The sequence below is a fragment of the Pogona vitticeps genome, chromosome 7 (genome assembly GCF_051106095.1).
Source record: "Pogona vitticeps strain Pit_001003342236 chromosome 7, PviZW2.1, whole genome shotgun sequence".
Classification (NCBI taxonomy): Eukaryota; Metazoa; Chordata; class Lepidosauria; order Squamata; family Agamidae; genus Pogona; species Pogona vitticeps.
Genome location: NC_135789.1, coordinates 28,339,651 through 28,362,485, shown reverse-complemented (window position 1 = coordinate 28,362,485; position 22,835 = coordinate 28,339,651). Strand labels below are relative to the sequence as shown.

Sequence of the window (22,835 nt, the reverse complement as noted above, 5' to 3'; positions counted from 1 at the left end):
GCAAGGGTTGGGTGGGAAAGGTGCCAGCCATACAGAAAAGGGTCATCACGAATCATTGGCTGCCCGCTACCAAGAGGAAGGTGAAGGTATCTGTGCTTTTGCAAATGCACTGCCCCTCTGAGCTGGCAGATATGTCTTTAAGAAAAGAAGAAAAGAAAGAAGCAGGGGCTTGGCCATTATGGATAAGGCGTATAAAAGAGAAGGGCTTTGCTCTCCTCGGTAAGAAGCTGGTACAATAAGCGCTCCTCGGATCTCTGCGGGTTGCAAGCTGTCCTTTCGGCTCACTACAGCCTTGCCACCCCGCAGGATCAACCCAGATCCAGAGGTGGTTATTTGTCTCTTTTCTTCCTGAATTACTTCCTCTAATACATCATCAGGATATCCCGAGGCCTTGGAGGAACTATGAAAGTTGCAAGCCTCTCATCTCATCGCTCATTTTTTTTCTGCCATTGCCACATCAAACACAGCTTCTGATTCAGGCCAGTTTAAGGTCGTTTGATGCCTGCTGTCTGCCCGTCAGCTATATTCTGTATTTACTCTGTCAGGTCTTCACCAACCGGGGCATAAAATGAGCTGGAAAAAAATTTGGCGGAAGGCTAAAGAGCAGCCTAACGATTCCCACACATATCTCTTCAGCGGGACTGTTGTGTATGTGTGTGTGTGTGTGTGTGTAATAACTGTCACATTCTGACACCCGTTCAATAGACGAATAGATATAGAAACTAATTAAAATAAACTGACAGCTCTCTGAGTGAACCTATAGAACAGATCTCTTTTCTGGCACCCCCTAAAAAGGACAGAAATTAAACAGACCCACAAGCCTTTACACCAAGCAGCAATTGTGAGGTCAGGAAATAAAATCCAGGCTATACAAATATGCTGCCACATAATTTTCACAACACACGTAAAACCCCAGATGCATGTGCCGTTAGAAACTGTGGGTGGGATCTTCAATGAAGGATGTTTGACCTGCAGCAACCCTAATAGGGCTTTCAAGGCAAGTGAGCTATTTTAGGAATAGTTTTACCAGATATACTCCCCCAGTGAGTTTCAATGGCCAAGTGGGGATTTGAACCCTGATCTCCAGAGTCCTAATCCATCACTCTATCCACTACCCCACAACGTGTAGCTAAAAGAGAATACATTTCATTCAACCAAGTAGACTGCAATCCACAGAAGCTTCCACTAACGTCTGTCTGTTAATTTTAACTTTTAGTTTAGTAGGGGTTTTTTTTATACATGCGGGTGAAAACGAACATAACTACTCTCTGAAAAATGGAAAGAACTCATTACAAGTAACACAGTTACTAGCCAGCAGATCTGTCTCTCTCTCTCTTGGTACGGAGGGCATGAGTTGCATTTCAAAAATAACATAAAGGAAATAACATCACTGTCAAGTTAGCCAATGTCTTTTGTGTGTTTATATATCTATGTAATGAATCAGATTTTCTGGAGACATTACTTTTAAAGGTATTTCAATTTTGACTTGAATGTTTAAAGTTTTATGGTATTCTTTGGCCATTTCTAAGATCTAGTTTTTTAAGTAAGGAAAAACCCAATGAGCAACACAACAGCTGAAACCCTGTTGCCATAACCTACAGCTGATGTCATCAGCAGTGGCAATTTTTCTGAAATTAAACATGTCTGACTTCACGGCCAAAGTTCCTGATGCTCTCAGGTAATCCCTTTTGTCACTGGAAAGCTGTGGAATCCATAGAACAGAAGAGGGAATTATTTAATTACTGAAAATTGCTAGTGTCAGGATGATTTTATCACCAGCAGCATTTTTTGGTAATTAAAGACTTCCTCCTTCTGCCCCATGGCTTCCACAGCTTCTTAGTGATGGAAGTGATTCCACAGGATTCTCAGGACCTTAGGGAGAAATATCAGAAATGTTTCACATCCAGAAATATTGCTCCTGCTGATGACATCACTGGCTTTATGCAGCATTAAGTTATAGGAGCAGGATTTCAGCTGAAGAGCCACTAATGGAGATGAATCAATGGTACTGTATTATTTTTAGCAATAACAAATTACTAACTGCCAACAATATCTTCATTTTCCAATAACGTTTTCCTCCATATAGGCAGGTGAGAACTGGCATCACCATCCTTCAGCAACCATTCTGCTCTGCCTGTTTTCTCACCCACGCCACTGAAGCATTGCTTAAGTGTATGCCTGCATGTGTTCAGCTGGACGTCTGCGATCCAGTTGACTAGCTATGACATTTTTGGAATCTGGGGACAATCGTGAGTTAAGTCATTAGAACAGCATACCACGGGGGACCTGAATTTTTATCCAGCCCTCAGAAAGTCCACTTCAGCAGGTCATTAATTGCTTGACTGCCAGAAACATCTTCATCATTAGGAACTCATTAGCAAATAATGCAGCGGAGGATTTCAGTTTCGATTCCCAAGCCCCCTCCCCATGCCCCCAGCCTTCAGCTACCAGTAATGAGAAGTGAAAGGGCATTTATAGAAGATTAGCAGTAATCATGCCTAACAGTGCCAAAAAAGCCCACTATACACACATTCACAATTTCCCAACTTCTCCACTGCACTGGCCCCTTTCCCCCCCCTTTTCCAAAGACCTGGTAAAGCACCTCTTCAGGGAAACTAGTTGTCTGATTGAAGACAGATATAGATCTCACTCTATTTAGAGATAACAAGAAAAGCCGGGTGGGAGGGGCAGCTGTGAACACTCATTTTCAGTTTTTTAAAGATCAGTGCCATTTCAAAAACATCTCCCAGTTTCATTTGACAAGGGGGTGGGAGGAAGAAACTGAACTTGATCTTCTCTTAGAATATTTATTTATGGGATCCTCAAAGAGCCAAGACCCATAGCGAAAATATTTGGCTACACAAGTCTTATGTGTGCCAGACGTGTATTAGCAGACAACAATTCACAGCATTGAACTCCTGGTCAGTCTTTGGATTTCTTCCTTTCTGTCTTCTCCACTTCGTGCAGAGAGAGTGAAAAAAAAAAAGGAAAAGCTTTCACTTTCAATTGAAAACAAACCATAGTTAATTAGCAAGCCGGGATCTAAAACATCGCATAAGCCATGGTTTTGCTGGCTCAGTGAGTTAGGTATCTAGCTGCCATGGTTTAGGTCTGAGCTGTCCACATCCATGGCCAAACAATGTCTGGCTGCATCTTATATCATCCTGAAACAGCATAACTATTGGATAGAGATGATGAGAATTGCAGAGTAATATGATCTCAATAGTCAAAGTTGGGAAGCAGTTGTTTAGGTGACCACAGAGCTTGGAATGGTGATGTCTAATTACCGCTCTCAGAATTTTGCAGTCACTGTGGTCACAACATGGTTGCAGACCATGCTGGCTGCTGAATTTGGGGATTCATAGTCCATAGAAGTAACCACTCCAAGCTTTGGTGGTCATTTGAGCCACAAGAGCAATTGCCACAACCTCCTTTTGAAGGAGGCTTACCCCCTCTAGTATTTTGCAGGAAAACATAAAGACATGCTTTGAACAGAATTATCTTCCCATGCCAAAGCTCACTCAGCAGATCTCACCCCCTCCCCTATTTTAGGCTGCTGAAACTTTATTTTGCCTGCTCTGTGTTCTGTTTGCCTACTAGGAAATACCCCATCCTCCACTGATTTAAAAAGCCAAGAGGGCACACTAGTTCCATGGGTTAAAGACATACTGGGGGAGAAAGCAAAAGGAGGCCCAACCTTTCCAATATGTCCTAGAAGCAACAGTCTGTGAAATAGGCAATGCCGTCGTTCATGTGCAATCACTGGCATGTGAACACATTCAAGAAAAGGTGCATCCATCCTCAACTAAGAGATTTAGCTTCCCTGGGCGGGGGGAGCTGAACTCTAGAATGACAAGTCTGGCAACTCACACAACCACAACTTTAAGTAAAAAGGCAAGCGTAATGCTTTCTAGATACAGAGGACTCTGGACTGACTGTCCCTGTTAAACAGAAACAGCCGGAGAAAAAGACTTCCCCCACTTCTATTCTTTGCACATTACTTTCAAGTGTAGAGACTAGTGCATGTTGATCAGTGTTCTGGATCTGCACAGTGCAAACAGAACAAAGTGATTCTCTGAAAAGATAGCACTTGCAAAAACAGAGACTTCGAAAATCTCCTCCTAAAAAGAAACTTATTGCAGGCCACACAGCACATGCACTGCTCTTGGCTACCCATCCGTAGCACTGAACAATCTGTTTCTATTAGCAAAATGTAACATAACAGTCTTAAAAGACTACACAAGGGCCTCTTTCTGCTTCTATTTGTGGCAAACTATTAGGTGAATGAAAAAGTCTTTCATCCCCCATAGGCAAGAAACAAGATTTCCTGCACTATAAACGAAGCAGTGTCTTAAGTAGGGCAGGAAGGCAAAGCACTACATAAAATATAGGTGGGCTTTTAGAGGTGCGCATTCAGATTCAGAAATATTTGAAATTCACCAAATAATGCCATGTTCAGATAGTTCTGAATATATCTGGATCTGATTTTGATAGTTCTGAATATCTGTAATTAAAATTTCAAATATTCGGAGTCCCATTTACTGCTACTGATTAGAAAGCAGTCTTTTTGCTTGCTAAAAGGAAGAAGTGAATGCTATTTCCCAGGCATACTGGAGTGATTTATTGAGAAATGAAACTTAAAGACACTCTGGCACCAAGGGTAGTGGGGGTATGCAACTGGGTGCCTCCTGATTGCAACTGCCATGTGTTTCCCAAGGGAGGGGGGCTGGAGTGAGAGCAAAACCTGTAAATTATGTCTATCTGCACGAATGGAATCTAGAAGCAGGCAAAGACACCAGAAAGTTTTTTTTTCACATTAGGTTTTTCCAACTCAAGGGTGGGCATAGCTGCTTAAAACACACACACACACCAATCATTTGCTGTTAGGATAAGCTCTAATGCAAGCCTGCACTGCAGCAGTTTTCTCTGTGTCCTTTTCTGAACCCTCAGTTTATATTTACATTCTCTTCAGTTGTTGTTTAGTCGTTAAGTCGTGTCCGACTCTTCAGGACTCCATGGATTAGAGCATGCCAGGCCCTCCTGTCTCCCACTGCCTCACGGAGTTGGGTCAAAAAACATATTCCATTCTCTACATGTCATTATACTATTGTTTACTTAATATAATTAGGAATAAGGTTTAGGATTAGAAGATTCATATATGAATATATTATAAATCAACAGGGAAATACTATATTACCCATTCCCACTCGAGGACCCTGACACCTTACCTTACTTTGACTAATGTCTGGGCTGGCCTTGTAAGCCACATGTATCCCAAGGAAATAGAGATTCTGAATGGAAGATATGGTGACCCTCATATGAAACAAATAAAACGTTGGTAGGAGGGGCAGATCAATACATGGAAAAAGGTATCCTTTACTTCAATGAAGGTTAACCAATTGCCCTACCTGAAAAGGAGGATATCAGTAAATGTTATCACCCAGAATGTTTCTGCAGTATACCCGCTCTGTCGAATAGTGAGAATCCAAATACATTATCTGTTTTATCAGAGGATAATATCTAGAGAATTTTGAGGTAGACTGCACTATCTAATTACCAAGTTACAAATAGTATTTAGACAGAAATGCAGATTTAAGAAAAAAGTACCGTATTTGCCGGTGTACAAGACAACCCGGCGTATAAGACAACCCCCCAACATTGCCACTCAAAATATAGTGTGGACAGCTCTGCTGCGGTGCCAGTGGCGAGGCCCAAGGAGGGCAAGGTGATGGCAGCGGAGGAGGAGGAGGAGGAGGGGAAGCTCTCTGGTGGCGGGCAGGCGAGCGGGCAGCTGGCTCAGCGGTGCAGGGCGGCGGGCAGCCCAGCGGCGGGCTCTGGCCGCTCAGGCATGGTCGGCTCTGCTTCCCTCCCTCCGTCTGGACCGCCTGCCTGCCTGCCTGCCCGCCCGCCTGCCTTCCTCCCCAGCCGGTGCGGCTCCACGTCACTCACTCAACGGCAGTGGCGGTGGCTCCTTCCTGGCCCCACTAAAGTGCACCCGGCATATAAGACAACCCTCCCCCACTTGGAGGCATGTTTTTTGGGCCAAAAAAGTCGTCTTATACGCCAGCAAATACGGTACATGAAAAGCTCAGCCTCTCACATCTCTTCGTATTTAAAAAGTACGGACCATGTTCCAACCAACCAAATCAGCCTTTCAAAGGTCAAAGCCTCTAAGCACTCAATTTAATCAGGAAGGAAACTTTACAACTTGTGATACACGTATATTGGGTTTTTTTTAAGAAGGAGGAGATCCTGTCCTTAAAAAAACCTTCCAATACCATGTGCGCAAAAAAAAAATGCACATTTCTTTCTCCATGCCCCATTAGTTGAGGTAATGAATACACACTCATTTTTAAATTACCTCAAGTCTTAGAAACCTTTCTGGATTAAACAGACAATTGTTACTTCTGAGTGGTACAAAGAGTCAGCAACAAAAAAAACCCTTCGCTTCAGTGAAAGTGTATGAGAAAGATTAACAGAAAACAAAAGGGGCTGCTTAAAATGGTGACATAAATAGGAATCTGGTTGTCAAGGAGCGCACATTTTTAAAATGAAATTATACTGCATCCTCCTGAATGAAGCTATTATTGGAAGCTAACGAGCTCTATTTAAGAGATAAGCCTTTAACAGAGTCAAACAGGGTAGCTCCCCCCTCCCCTTTTATTCAAACGAATTAAAAAAAAGGCATATACATTTGAATAATCTTTCTGAGAGAAAAAAGGAAAGGGGGGAAATAAAAGAAAGAGGGGTGATAATGAAGGAGGAGGCAGACAGAAAGAACCCCTAAAACCTGGCGATTTAAGCCAAATGATTTGACTAAAGGAGACACAGCCAGAAACTGGTGGTCTTGAAGTTTTTTGTTTTATGCAAGAAAAGTAAATGCAAGCAAAAATAATTCTCAACGTATGTGAAAAAAGTAAGCCCATTCCTGGACTAGTCAATAGCCCCCCGAGGGACACTGAATCACAGTGAATCATCAAGGAAGCGGCCTGGTGTATTCCAGCTATTTTCACTGTTTATATTGCTTTATGATCCCAAAGAATTCTCCATTTATCCTATTATCGCACAAAGAAGCACCTGGCAACTTCAGATCCTTCTTTTTACATGAGGCTGGACTTATTCAAAAACATCTTTTCAACCCCATTGGACCCTCTCCGTTAAGATGAATGAGGTTGTGGCCACAGGCTGTTGGAACCGGGAGGTGAGGCAAGGTGTATACAGCACTTACTCTGTGCTCCAGATGTGAACCTGCTGCCTTCAGATGTGATCAAGGATGTGCCTCTACTATCTTTAGTCTTCAATAAAGATGCTCAGGGATTTAGGTCTCTGGCTCTGGAGCCAGAGGGTGGGAGTTCAATTCCCCCACGGTGCCTCCTGGGAGAAAGAGCCAGCCTCGGTGGCCTTGGGCAAGGTCAGATTAGACCCATGGAATGTAGAGTCCATTCCTCTGTTTGCTCAGAGATAGTGTTCTGATTCAGACATGCTTTGTGGGTAAAAAAAAAAACAAAAAAACATCCACATGCAAATCTTGTGGCTTTCAGAAGTTTAACCCTTTCTTTTTTTTCACAGAATAAGCTTTCTCGGGCCAGAGACCAGGTTTCTGTCTTTCAGCCCCCACAGCTCCAGACTGTTATGTATGCAAATCAGCCTATACCACACCGCCCCACTACCTGAAGCAGGTCTGCTCCTTAAGGCTACACACCTGTGCGTATCCAACGATACAGAAAAAAGACACGCACAACTGCACTGAGAAATATCACCATCACTCTGCATTTCAGGGCTTTGGTCTAAGATGAATAAATTCTAACTGGCTCATTATATGAGAGCCCCTCCCAAACTTCTGGCAAGTAAAGCTACATCATCATCATCATCAAATTACAGTCATCGTAGAAGTGGGAAAGCATCAAACTCTTTTTATTGCCTGATTTGGTCTGGGCCACTAACTAGGGAGCCTGGCGTATCTGAAGGGCCACAGACTGGAAGCAATTCTTCACATACCACCTTATAAGGTTTGTTCTACAATTTACACAATCCTGATTCAGCCTAAAGTTCTTTCATATTGTCTTTATGGCCATGGCCAAAAAAAAGGATTGAGAATGGCTAGACTAGAGCTCTCTCATGGATGAAATCACACCTGGTCTCTTGCATAGTCCAGAGAGAACCAGGAAAAGGCTTTGTGGCGTCCTGTATGGTGTGCTAAATCTCTCACGAGGAGCACGGTCGTGAGAGCAACACACAAACTGGAGTTATTAAAAGGCACATGTCCATTTCAGATGTTGAGAAAATCTAGTTTTCTCTATAAGCACTTATCTGTGCATTCTCTTTCTCCTGAGGAACATGCTCATTCTCCCAGAATCCAGCTGCATCCCTCCTACCCAGAACACTCATGTACAGTACATGTTGACTGCCCCCAAACCATGCTAAAATAGTCTCTGTAGTCAAACACAGAGCTCAGAGGCCTACCGATGAAAGATACACTGTTCAGGGTGAATGACTAAAACCATACAAGATTAAAATAATTGCAGAAATTGGTAGAAGCCATAAATAAAATTAACAAGGCATGCTAGTGGCGCCGCGCACCAATTGCTTGGAAAAATTATGCTTCGTTATGCTGAGCTTTGGTGGAATCCCCCCGCCCTCCCTTAAAACAAGCCGTATTTCTTATTTCTTCTATTGTTGGAGAGTCCTGTGTTCAATGCGTTCAAATATGGCCTTTTGATACCACAGTTATGAAATATTGCAAGATTTGTTAGCATGCATAGCGACCACAGAAGCACACGGCATTGCTCTGCTTTCCTCTGTGGATACAGCAATATACAAAGGACGGCTGAAGGGCCAACAATGTATCCATGCAAGGAAAAAAAAGCCTTAGATAGGATTTCCTGGTTTTTTTAAAAAAAGCATAATTTTAATATTTTCAATGCTTTTTTAAAAAAAATAGCAACATTTAAACTACAGTACTATTAATTATAGTATTCATAGCAATTTGAGGAAGGGCACAAAAAGAGTCTGGATGGTGGAGTCTGGCAAAACATTTTGCTACATTTTTTTCAGGTAGGAAAAAAAAAGAAAGGAGCGCGACTGCCAGAGGCTGTACAGGTCTGTCTGCTGCTGCTCCCCGCACCCGATCCAAATAAACCCTGCCATGTTGGCTGCTGCTTAATTATTCACTCTTTTTATTTATTTGATTTATACCCCTCCAAAAATGTCACCCGAGCCACCCCACAAAATCAAACGAGCAAACGAAAAGGAAAAGCATAAACAAATTCAAAGGTGAACGTCAGGCAACAAACACCCCTGGTTTTAATCGAGAACTCAGGGATCAATAAAAATTAAGTACCAATTCAGTGAAAGGCTCCTTCCTCAGCAACTGGTCTGTTCCCAAAGACTCTCCCGAAGAAGGTGGTCTTAGCTTGCTTGTGGAAAAGCAGTGGCGGAGGGAGCCTGACCTCCGCATTTGGGTATAATTTGGGTACAAATCAAAGTACTGGTTTTGACTTAAAAGAGACCTACACCGCTGGGCCAGGCGATCCGAGGGACTGTCCTTCACGGGCTTGAAGCATCTTCAGTCCTACCATCCAAACAGGTGCGCCTGCTATGGTCACAAAGGAGAGCCTTTTCAGTGGCTGCTCCCAGATGGTGGGACTCTGTCCGACTGGAGACCAGGGCCGGCCGGCTCCCTTCCTGCCGTCTTCCTGGCCGCAGGCAGAGACCGATGGTTTGCAGACAGGTTTTTAATGTATTGATCGCTGCTCAGGAAGGGGTTTTAAGGAGGGGGCTTGTCTCTTTTTAACCTTTCAAAATACATTTTGAACTATTTCCAAAGGATTTTATTTAGTATATTTTAATAATTAAAAAAAGTTTCATTGTTCTTAGCAGTGCAATTTATTATATTTGTGATTGTTTTCATACGTGAGTTTAAAAATCACATATAAGGTAGTTGGGTAGGTAGGTAGGTAGGTTGGTTGGTTCTACAGCTTGGGAATGGGCAACCATTTTATAAGCCCCTCTTCCTTTTACCCACCAAACATGTATTTGAAGGTGGCAAAACTGAGGGAAGGCCAGGCATGCTAATGGAAAATCTCTGTTTTTCTCTATGCTGAAAAGGGTGCCTTGTTCAGAATACAGTGGGGTCTCTACTTAAGAACGTCTCTACTTAAGAACAATCCAACTTAAGAACAGCCCCATTTGCTAAATTTTGCTTCTACTTGAGAACAGAAATCCAAGATAAGAACAGGAAAAAAACCTTTCCTGCTCTTTTTTTAACCTTAGGTCATCTTAGGTTAAAAAAATTCTCCCCCTAGTGGTAGAGTACATATTAACCAGCTTTGCATTAGTTCCTATGGGAACTAATGCTTCAATGTACGAACACACCTCTACATAACAAAAAAACAGCCAGAACAGATTAATTGGTTTTCAGTCCATTCCTATGGGAAATTTTGCTTCAACTTAAGAACGTTTCAACTTAAGAACACCATTCCAAAATGGATTAAGTTCTTAATTAGAGGTTCCACTGTAGTTTCTATGGACGGAAAAGAGCAGATACAGATTAAATGGTTTTCAATGCATTCCTATGGGAAATGCAGATTCAACATAAGAACTTTTCAACTTGAGAACCACCTTCCAATACGGATTAAGTTCTTAAGTAGAGACCCCACTGTAGCTACATCCCCTACTTTGGACGGAGAATTAACTACTGCTATAAAGACTCTTAAATCATTTGAACTGTATTTTTGTGTTAGGAAACTTTCTCTGACGTGTTTTCGATCTGGGTTTCCTATCCTGCCATCATGTAATCGGGCAGCTTTTTCACAAGGAGAGACCAAAGAATTTGGGCAACTTAATGAATCAGTTACCCAAATGAGACATGTCAGCCACACGATACAATTTCAGATTTGGAAATGAAAGTCTTCCATGCTTTTTTTCAATGCTATGAGGAAAGTTTGAATTCCAAATTTCAAGTACATGTTGACAAGGATGGTTGCCATTTGCCAATTTGCTAATTATTTTAGTGTGAAGGATGTTTTTGATATGCAATTTTTACATGCAATAATTCTTCCCATCGCCAATAAATGTAATCTCTTTCTTTGTTCTATTAATGAAATAAACCCACCACGTAAACACCCATAATTATACCTAAATAATGTCTTTATCATGTTTGTTATTTTCATTCCAAGCCTCCTAATCAGTTTGGATTTCCTGCTTTAGCTAAACTCACCTCTTATCTTTTTTTTTGCATTATTATTAATATTCATGTGTAATATATCAGTTTTATCTCTATTCATTTGTTTTCAGCTAATGGCCCATAAATCGCAATAATGTTCTCAATCTCCTTTAGAAACTTAAAAAGTATTGCAACTCCTTATATCATCTGCATATAATTTAATTTTATTTACATTATTTTTTTATCTGCACATGGGTTATCTTAATATTCTCCTTCATTTTTATTGCAAAATGTTCCAAGGCTAAAAAAAATAATAATGGCAACCAATTCATCCTAGATTTGTCTATTTACTTCTAGCAAGCACATAAAAACACACATGTGCAAACTTTTGCTTCACACCTTAGAATCTGAAGTTTAGATATAGAGCGGGTATCCCTTTCCTCAAAACTAGTCTAAAATTAGAAGATGTCTGTGCATCAGCAATCAATCAACAAACAAGCAGATAATTCAATATAGCCAGAAAAGATTGTGAGATGGGGACAGTCCTTAATAACTCGTTACATCTCCTTGGACACATCAGTTTCTTATCCTGATAACCTTAAGAATATATGGGCAGGAAACTTTATTTATTAGCTGTTATGTATGTATCATATTTGTACTTGCACCTGTCATCATATGAGCTCAAGATGGTATAAATGTACCTTTTCCTTCCCACTGTATCTCAGAACCACTTTGTAGGGTTGGGTCAAGCTGACTGGCCCAAGGTTGCTCATATAGTTTCATGACTCGATGGGACCTAGAAACTGTCTCCGACGGCTACAGATTGCAAGGGAGTGTGTGTTTAAAAAAGCCAGCTGACACAGGACTCCACACAGATGGTAGCATTTCATCTTCTACATATAGGATAGGACGGTGTGCTGCCTAACCCAACAGGTGCGTGGCAAAAAGAAGAGAATCGATTAATCCTGCAGGTAAAGAGGCCACTGAGACTGGCATGCAAGACAGCCAACACAATCCTCAGGCAGCCAAGCTAATTAACCAGCATCCAGCCCTCCCAAAAACAAAGTACCTTTTCCCATTCTACACAATGCTACAACTGCTCTGGAAGGATGGTTTTCATGCCTAATGAGACCCAAAGCACAAGACTGGCATTTGTCCTGCTCTACACTCCTCCCTCATTACTGTCTCTTAACAAGAAGAAACCCTCCATCTCCATCCTCCCACTGGATGCAAAGAAGAACATATAAAACCTCACAGGAAAGTAATGTTATGATGCCTCCCAAATAGCTTCTGAAAATACAGTATTCAAATTCCCAACCTTTTGATGAGATAAGTGAGAGTGGGCAGATTCAAAGCTTCTAGGACAGTGGTTCCTAATCTTGGGTCACCCTGGTGTCCTTGGACTGCAATTCCCAGAAGCCTTCACCACCAGCTGTGCTGGCTGGGTTCTGGGAGTTGCAGTCCAAGAGCACCTAGGTGACCCAAGATTTGGAACCACTTCTCTAGGACCTAATTTTTCTAGTAGAACCCAAGGCCACCTTCTGGATCAGGTAGGTGGGAACAGTGGTCCCCAACCTTGGGCCTCCAGATGTTCTTGGACTACAACTCCCAGAAGCCTTCACCACCACCTCTGCTGGCCAGGATTCTGGGAGCTGAAGTCAAAAAACATCTGGAGGCCCAAGGCTGGGAACCACTGGGTGGGAAGAACCAAATAAATCAGGAACAGGAGCTTGTATAAAAAATAAACACCCATGTTGTGACTCTGAAGCTCTGTTCAGGCACTTTAAAATTGCTTGTGTGCCACATGCAATACTCCTTATTCCCCTATTTTCCTCTTGTGAAAGGAACTGATGAAGAGGTATCCTGCTGTAACTTTGGGACTTCTACAAGTTGAGTCAGGATGCAGAAAGACTTGCGTGCAGATGGACACCATCATGTGACAGAAGTGATAACAAGAGAGGAAAGGGACTAGTGCATTCCCTTCACTGCACATGGAAATGTACACTGCCTTATTAACGCATGAATAAGGCTTGTGTCATCTTTGCCTGTCTGCATTTTCTGTGCCTCGCTGTTGCTGGCCATGGTGGAACATGGAATGGGCCACGACTGAAAGAGAACTGCATTCCAAGCTCTTCCCTAAGCTAGTTGAGAAAACGTCCTCCTGAAAAACTATTTGGAATTCAGAACCACCTGCTCTTACAGCCTTCTTACCAAATAGCATTATATCCACATTTTTCTCGGTGTCTATGTAGCACATGCCTAACCACATCGACAACTTTCAATTTCTCCTCCCCAATATCAATGCAACATGTGAGACTTTAGGAAAAAAAATATTATAAGGCAGCTTGGCAGCCTCAGGTGCTGGATAGCTTACTAAGTAACATTTCCCCTCCTGATTATGGGGGATGTGTGAATAAAGCAGAGCCATATTGATTCACACCAATCTATGCATCGACTGTGTGAAGCCACTCGCGATTCCCGCAGCACCAGAAAGCTTCGCAACAAGGAGGGATATGACCAGGCAAGTTGAGAAAATAAATTAAAAGAGTGTCAACTTTTCTTGTTGCTTCCCTTGTTATTAATGGATGGAATGGGGGCTCGTTTATCAAGGAGAGGGAAAAATTAATTGGTGCTGGCTTTAATATTATTATGCCCAGCTTGTCTAGTCACATTTCTTCATTTTTTAAAGGCATTTTATTACAGTTTACAGCGGCCAGCTGCCAAAGCTAGCGGTGTAAACAAGAAAGCAGGTGCATGAATAATGGGGCGGCAGAGAGAGAGGATTTCTTTCCTGCGTAAACTCAAATGACTTAAGTGCAGGCAAAGGGAGAGACAAAGTAAATATAGACTCAGAAAAGATCACCTGGCAAGAAATCATCCAAAAGACTCAACAACAGGGGAGTAATATTTCTTCATTACCCAGCTGGGAACTGCAGAAAGGGGTCATGGGCCGCAGTGATGACAGGGGAAGGCGTATCCTTTTGTCACACAAGGCAATTTGCATTTTCTGAAGCTCCCGCCAAGAGCTTGTTTTTAGCAATGAGGTCACATGTTGAGCTTAACAAAATCTTAAGGACTAGCAACGCTGAGTCCGCAATGAATTAACAACACCATGGGATCTACGTAGAGCAGTGGTCCCCAACCTTGGGCCTCCAGATGTTCTTCGACTTCAGCTCCCAGAAATCCTGGCCAGCAGAGGTGGTGGTGAAGGCTTCTGGGAGTTGTAGTCTAAGAACATCTGGAGGCCCAAGGTTGGGGACCACTGACATAGAGAATGGGCATTGGAGTAGCATCAGCACCTGGCATCTTTCAAGCCAGTGCTAGATCCAATTCTTGGTTTCTTTATTATCATTTTTTTTGTATTTCAACCCTAGTGTTCAGCAGTTTGCTGTAGCTGCCGTCTTGGCTCTTCTTACAGAAGAAAAAAATTTTTTTCACAAAATCTTGCCAGCCTTCTGGTGTCTACCTTTTTGTGGCTGTTTCTTCCATCACAATGCTCTGCAACTTCCTCCTCAGGGTGTTGCATGTGACAGATAGGGGAGCTCGAGGACAGCCAGAAGCATGCAATATTATAGTGCCCAGGCAAGGGAAAAGTTAAGATATTTTAATATTTTTTCAAAAGGAGGCCCTGGGCAGGCATTAGTGGAGAAGAAAGAGTAGGATGGTTTATTTGCCAAGGGGCACCAAAAGTATGTCACCGTGAGGCCTAAGATATGGTAGGGAATCCAAGTGAAGTCCTAGAATATGAATGGGTACCTTTGAAGGAGAGATTCCCACTATGGATGAAGTCTGAAACCCTCTTTGGGTATTAATAAAGTGTGCGTGCTCCGCACAACATAAGGAAAGTGTGGTAGGCAACTCACAGCATTGTTGCTTTCCTCAGATGGAAAGGACAGCCTGAAAATGATTCTTTTTCTCTGACTGCAGAAACACAAAACGCAAGCCAGAACCCCATTTCCCCCCTTATTTCAGCTTGCAAGCAGAGTGTCTATGGATGCAGCAGGGTCTCCTCTTCTGGCAGCTGCTTTCACATGAGGAAGGTGACAACCAGCGGTGGAGGGGCCGCCATGCCTGCCTCATGTGTAGAGTACACACACTTATTAACGCCTGGATAAGACTTTGGTCCCGAGCTGTTGCTAGTCAGAAGGGGTGGGGGTGGGGGACACCCACACCTGTGTCCACAGTCAGAAAATGCAAAACTCATATAAATCAGAAGCTTTGCTAGCAGCAAATCTGTGAATGACACTTGTCAAGGGAAAAGATTAGTTCACAGATACTTTTTGGTGAGCGCACAAGGGTGCGGGTCTGGTGGAGGCATGAAAAACACACCGAGCCAATGGCTCTCCGCAGATACAGGTATATGACGGCCACTAAGATGTGCAAATGCATCGCCCGGGCCACAAGGGCAACCTTTCAAAAGTGAAATCGGCAGACAAGTGCCTCAGAGCGAGAACTTCGCAAAAAGGTGCTAGCATTTCAATACAAACACAGCAGGAAAGCGGAGCGCCGAGGTCACTCGCGCTGCTGGATAAAAGGCCAACGATATTCTTCGGATTTTGCTCTGACTCTTTTTTCCTTCTGAATTCTTTCCTCTCCTCTTGGATGGCATTTTCAAGAGTGCTCATTCAAAGGTATGAGGGCGGAGGGGTGTGTGCAGCTGGGTGCGAAGGAGGCATATACAGAGAGTACGAAGCTCATTCAATTAAGCAAAAACCCTCCTGCTAGCTAGGTTTGCATCTCAAATACTCACAAGCCTCTTCTTAACTACGGTTACATCTCTAGTTCTCCTTTTCTAAGAAATACTTAGGCATGTTATAATTTAAAACATACATTTGGCCACATATTTTATATTGTTATATATTGTATGCAGTTTATGCAGTTAAAATAAACATTTGTTTCCATTTCATCTTATTGATAAAAGCACGTTATGAACCTCCACATCATTAACATGGTTATTTCTGACACATTTCAAATACGGGTGTCCAGACCATGGATAATAAGCTGATCACGCAGGCAGATTTCCCTAAAACTTAAGATATTAATCTATTGTTTCTTTTAAAAGACCTACAAATAGCCGCTTTTGCAGACAGGGCCAACAGTGTTGATCGGAAGGCCATATGGTGCTGGAGGACAGCTTTGCGGATCGCCTGGACTGCCAAAAAAGGCAAACAAATCGATGCTAGAGGAGATCAAGCCTGAACTGTCTCTGGAGGCAAAAAATGGTGAAACTGAGGCCATCCTACTTTAGCACATGTCCTACTTTAGGCACATTCTGACAAAACGGTTCTCTAGAAAGAACAATCATGTTGGGAATGGTTAAAGGCAGAAGGAAAAAAGGAAGACAAAAGACAAAATGGATTAACTCTTTAAAGGCAATCAAAGTCTTGAGTTTAAGAAAAACTGAGCAGGCCTATTAAGGACAGAACATTTTGGCCATAGATCATCGGTAACGGCATGTAACAACAACAACAGGAGGGCGATAAATGTGTCTATCCCATAAGTGTTTCTACGAACTGCAATTTTTAAAATGTTTCCTTAGGATGCTGCACAAATATCCTATAGCCCTACTATAATAAGCTAAAAAAATTAAAATGGTAACACGGCACTTCATTTAGAAAGTAAAAAATAAATTATGAAGCTAAGAATTCAGGCAGGGTGCAGGCCCCACCCAGTGTTTTATGTTTATTTGCGGCTGCCTGCCGGGTAGAATTTATGGGTGTATGTTCAATGCAATAATCAGCCCATGGCTTTAAGAGCATACATGCCTTCCTTTGAGGATAAAATCTCTGGCCTTGAAAAAACTGAGTGAAGCACAAAGATAAGTCCTTCAGGGTTCTCAACCTGCAGGACCACAACTGATCAGCTGATAAGGAGAACAATGATCTCAAGCAGGAGAAGGAAATAAACAAGGATCTCTTAAAAGGTTATGATCCTGCAGTGTCTGCTACAAAAGTTACACCTCTAGGAAGATGGATACGATTGGTCTTTATAGTTTGAGATTTGATCACCCAGAACATAAAGACATGTGTGACCTGGCTTGAATGTATGGACTGTGGTGGAAACTGGGTGGGCCAACGGAGTGAATGGATCCTGCCAAAGCCCAAGGTCTGACTTGTAGAACTCGGCCCCACTCTAGCTCAAGAGTATTACTCCCCCAAAAGCTTCCATATCTGAGTGACCTAGTAGATGTTGATGTTCACCACTTGCACCTTGTTCTGGCTTCAAATAATTCAACCACCTTTGCAAACCATGCAGGATCTTTTGCTGACTTTGATTTTCTGCAGGAATGGGTGTGGTCTGCAGATGTGTCAGAACATGTATGGGTGTGGCCTTCATGCCTCTAGGATCAATCCACTCCTGAGCTGAACTGATGCAACGAAGGTGGGGACAACACCTACAGTACAAGCCAGTGTCAACAAAACTAGGAAATGTTATCTGTGAAACTCCAGAAACTCAAATTTTGGTTGTGAGTTAAGTAACACATCATCTGAGGTAGCTGAGAGAACCCACACAAAGGGCTAACCCAACTGAAGAATATAAGGTAAAGGTTCCCCTTGACAATATTTGTCCAGTTGTGTTCGACTCTAGGGGGCAGTGCTCATACCTGTTTCCAAGCCGTAGAGCCAGCGTTTGTCGGAAGGCAATTTTCCGTGGTCACATGACCAGTGCGACTTAGACATGGAACGCTGTTACCTTCCCACCAAGGTGGTCCCTATTTATCTACTCGTATTTGCATGCTTTCGAACTGCTAGGTTGGCGGGAGCTGGGACAAGCGACGGGCGCTCACTCCGTCGCATGGATTCAATCTTACAGCTGAAGATCTACAGACCTTACAGCACAGAGGCTTCTGCGGTTTAACCCGCAGTGCCACCACGTCCCTCTAACTGAAGAGTATATGAGTTCGCAAATGTGGTGATGACAGGATAGTCAAAGGTTTAGATTTATTAGCTACTAGAAATGACTTAGAAGAAAAGGTGAAGAAAAGGGATGGGATCCACTCACACCTCTATGGAATCTGACATTATGGGGCCACAAGGTAGACCAGCATATTGGAACAACCAGTTGGACGGAGGCAAAAAGCCTTCAGCTAAGACTAACTGTGAGCTTAAACATTCAGCTTTGAACTTTGATTAGGCATTTCAAGCTGAGCATTCCCACTCCACATTTTGTTATTTCTCTTCACTAAAAAATGCAGTCACAACTAAACTCTATTAAGTTGTAACCACAGTTATTAATGTGCTATCAGAAAATGAGGCACACATCCTTGGGGGGGGGACCCCATAAAGATTCCACCAAAGTCACTGATGAATACTGGTGCTTCTAATTTAAAATGCAAAATGAAATAAGTGAACAATCTATATAAACTAAGAAGCTTTTTGTAATAGCCAAAACTCTGTGTGTGTGTGTTTGTTTTTTGACGATTCTATCAAAATAAAAGGTTCTGTTTATAATAACCTTCCAGCTCATGGTTCAGAAGAGAAAATCCTGCTTGATGTTGCATGCTGTGTTAATGCAGATGCATCTGCACTCTGTTTGATGAATTTTTCATGCCAACAAAATCTTCATTAAATTTTTATTCTATTGGCATTTCAAACCCAAACCAGAGGACTGGGTAGATAATGGTGCAGTAATAATATGTCACAGCAGAGCAGAAAATCCTGCCCTCACCATATTCTTAATTAACAAAAATAACATAGATATTCAGAGATCATCTAGATTCTAGAAGATTGAACCCTCTCTCAGGAATATGACACCTGAAGCGCAAGCAACTTTTGAAATCCCCGCTATCTTTTTTTCTTGGTGTTCTCTGTTCCCTTTCATTGTTTCCTGTCTGCGTGCACTTGGCCAATCATATTTGCTCTGTGATTCCTCCTAAGATGAATAGGGAACTGAAATAACCAAAGCCCCATTCTACATTAGTAGGGCAGTTCCTGAATGAAGACGTTGGGGCTGTGAACTGGACTTGCATGCAAGGAGATCATATTTTACCACCTCTGGAGAGTAAATGAGGGGTCAAAGTTGGGAAGTCAAGGCAGCAGATAACAACTGGAAACCAACCCATGTGACTTAGTCAAAACAGTATTCCAGGCTCAACAGGAAGACTTTTCTGACCTTTGTCTTAGGGAGATAAAACAGGCAGGAAAAGTTGACCCAGTGTCAGTGCTCAAGGATATATTTATATTTCTGACCTTGGCAGTTCATTGGACACGGCAACAGCGTAGGTCTCCTATCCAAGAGGTGTAGCTGAATAAAATGTAGGGAGCACACAATGTTTTAGAGGAGAATAATGTCCCTGGGAATTTCTGGAGAGTTATTCTCCTGCATTTTTCAAAAATAACACATGGGGACCCCAAGTTATGCATCAGGTAAATGAGAGCAGTTCCCTGTTATAATCAATGTTTCGATTGCAGGCACAGTTTGCTAAAAAGGTCTTTTCTTCTAGGGGTGGTGAAACTGTTGATTTGGGAACTTGCTGGAAAGGTAATGAACCTAAAAGTTCCTGCTGACAAGCTTAATGAAGACAGTGGGGAGAGAGGATTAACTTTTGAACTGTATTTTAATTTAAAGACAAGTTGATCAACAGAGAATGCGCTTGTTTCTCACTTACATGTACACTAATCAATCAAGAGTGTTCACTAATTATTGACTTCAGTGCTCACTTTTCAGGGAAGTTAGAAGGGGTCTAGAGCCCACATCTTTTGGGATCCTGCCATTCCATAAAACTTATTTATATATAATTAGATACTTCCATGCTCTGATCGGAACCAAAGGAGGGTATTGGCGTTTCTGTATGAATGCATTTCTGTCTGTGGCCAATCTTGGCCATGATACTAGACTATGAGAAACATGCCACTTTATAAGAAAAAAAAGAGAAATAAACTCCCAAGGTCTGGTTTACAACAAACACAACGGCCAAAATGTGTAGACTGCACCAATGGACTGACACACTCCTAATGCTGGACCACACAAATTAGAGTGTATGCATACATGTTTGTGCGAGCTTATGCATGCACACACATACACACACCAACATTTCAGCTCCATCTCTGTAATTAGAAGCGCGCACACCTCTGATATTGTGTGACCAGTCCATTTATATTTTGCTCCCTCTACAAGGGTGGTCGGTGCCTCAATCCACAGCAGCTACACAAAAGGACGGACAGTTCTTTTTCCAAGTGGCGGGACAAGACGTCCAGATTTCCACTTTGCACCTTTCTTTTTTTTCTGTTAAAGAAAGGTAACAATAATAAAGGTGTGCAGCAGGGAGAACAACAGGAGAGCAGAGCCAGATCAGGCAACATACTGCCCCGAGGACGGCACGCCACTTTCCCATCTCTGCTGTCAATTCCTCTACAGTTTATTACCAAATTCCTAAAATATTACACTTTTTATTATACCCAAATTCACTTCATTGCATTTGACAATACAGATAATCACATACCATATGCTCCAGTGTTTTGAAAGCGATGTATGTTGACAGCAGTTTTTATTCGTGATGCATAATTCTATTCACGGCTAAGCAAAGAGGCAATGAAGCACCCAGGCTAAGATCCTTTTTTTTTTTTTTTTTTTTTTGGTGGCTTAATAACAGATTAACAATATTGCAAGTAGATGACACTTCACTTTCAGTCTAAATGGGAAATGTGTCTCAGCTGACAAGAGGGGCTTATCAGAGGGATACTCACAAACACATTTCTAATGACTTTCGGCTATTGTAACCTGGCTTCTGAAACCTAATATCGAAAACAAAGGGTAGGGCACCATCCAATCCATGCTGTAATCTCATTGGTGTGCCGGCTGAGTGACCTCCTGACCGGCACGCTAAGCTATTAAGATGTTCAAAATGGGTGCACTGAAGGTAAAATAGCAATATACAGGCGTTCTAAGAAGAACAGCTTTACTGGAGCAAAGCAAAAGGCACCTATGACTAAACACACACAGATACCTCCTTTCCTGTCTCATAATATGTCCTTGATGAAAGAGACAACTGCAAGAGATGCAGCCTTCTATGAAGAAACTCTGGTGTAAGCTTGTGACCTTGCAAGGCACGCCTCCTAAATATTCCACCGAAGAACTGCAATCTGAAATGTGGAAACCAGGAAGCACAGACTGTATTCACAAGGAAAAGAAGAGGAATAATTCAGTCTGTAATACAGAGGAGAGGCTACCAAAGAAACAAGGATACACTGTGTGTAGAGGCTTCCTAGCCAAGGGAGGGAGGGCTGCTCTGTCAAACTTGAGACAATGAGCAAGTCGATCAGAAAGCAAGGAAAAAAAGATAGTAAGATCTGTTGGAACAGATTGCTTCAGAAGGTAGTATGTTCCTCTTCGTTGCAGATTTTTAAGCAGAGGCTGGATGGCCGTCTGTCAGAGGTGTTTTCTGGATTTCGTCTAAAAGCAGGAGGCTGGACTAAATGATCCCCGAGTTGCCTTCCAGCTCCACTATCCAATGAGAGAAGGCGTGCTGCTGAAGCTTGGATTACTGCATCCAATGTCCTTCCTAAGCCTTCATCCACCCTATCCAGTAGGTGCCTGGCATCAACCTCATCTAGCCTGAATATTTGCAAAGAGGCATAGGAAGGAAGGGAGGGAGGAAAGGAGGGAGGGAGGTGACTAGCGTTTGTTCATATGCCATCTTTCTGCCAATACTATCAAAACACCTGTACATCTCGAACCAATGCCTTACAGTCTAAGAGACACAATATAAAATTTGGGGGAAGATAATGGGGACAGAAGAGGAAAACAAATACATTTAGGCACTAAATCTTTCATTATGTTATAAGACAGGTATGAATGAAATCGCAGCAGACAGTTCTGGGAATACATGAAGCAAATGGTACTAGTCTAAGGAAGACTGATGGATGATCTCTCCCTGTCTCAGCCATGAGAAATGGTCCCTGAGGGAGGTAATCCTGTGAAGAGAGTAGACAAACAGAAATTGGCCTCAGGGAAGCCAAGCGTTTGCTGGCTGGGTGGGCTTGATCACTTTATTCTTCTGATGCAACCAGATGAAATAGCTATCGATGGGTTCAATTCTGCAAGGAGAGGCACCCCAGCCCTTTCTACTATTTATATACTTCCTGTTTTTAGCTTTAATATTGTCTTTTAATGATGGAAACCGCCTTGGGTCCTTTTAAGAGGAAACTGGGTAGAACATTTCAAATACATAAAATAAAATAAATAAAAGTCAATGGAAAACTCATGCACCCCCTTGGTCGCCAGTCATGAGTGGCCTTGCACTTCATTTGATGCCATTAGGCCACAAGTGGGGAATCTCCGTCTTTCCTGGGGGATAAACAGGCTCTCCTAGATGGAAGGACACATGTAATTTGAAGTCAGAGGGGCCCTGAGAAGATCAAAAGACAGACATTATAGAGATATGAAGAGGAGTACTGTAGGGCTCTCTCATCCATATGATTAGTATCCGCTGATTCACTTATCCACAGTCTGAAAATATTAAAAGAAAAAATATCCAGAAAAACTATTATCACATGTATTACTAGAACCAGCCCCTGGAAGGAGCAAGAGACCAAATATGTGTTAGCGAAGAATATCCATCATGGTATCCATCACTCTCTAGTGACCAGTTGACCAGTTCTGGTAATGCATGTGAAAATAATTTTTCCTGTTTTTTTCCCTTTTACCATGCTCTCTCTCTCTCTCTCTCTCT

The 22,835-nt window shown here is 42.4% G+C and overlaps 2 protein-coding genes across 24 annotated transcripts in view; one reads left to right on the top strand and one right to left on the bottom strand.

Annotated features, from left to right (window-relative positions):
- MSI2 (musashi RNA binding protein 2) overlaps positions 1-22,835 on the bottom strand; it is a 424,247-nt gene that overhangs the window by 103,112 nt on the left and 298,300 nt on the right. The window lies entirely within an intron of this gene.
- LOC140701746 (uncharacterized) overlaps positions 1-22,835 on the top strand; it is a 443,504-nt gene that overhangs the window by 323,210 nt on the left and 97,459 nt on the right. The window lies entirely within an intron of this gene.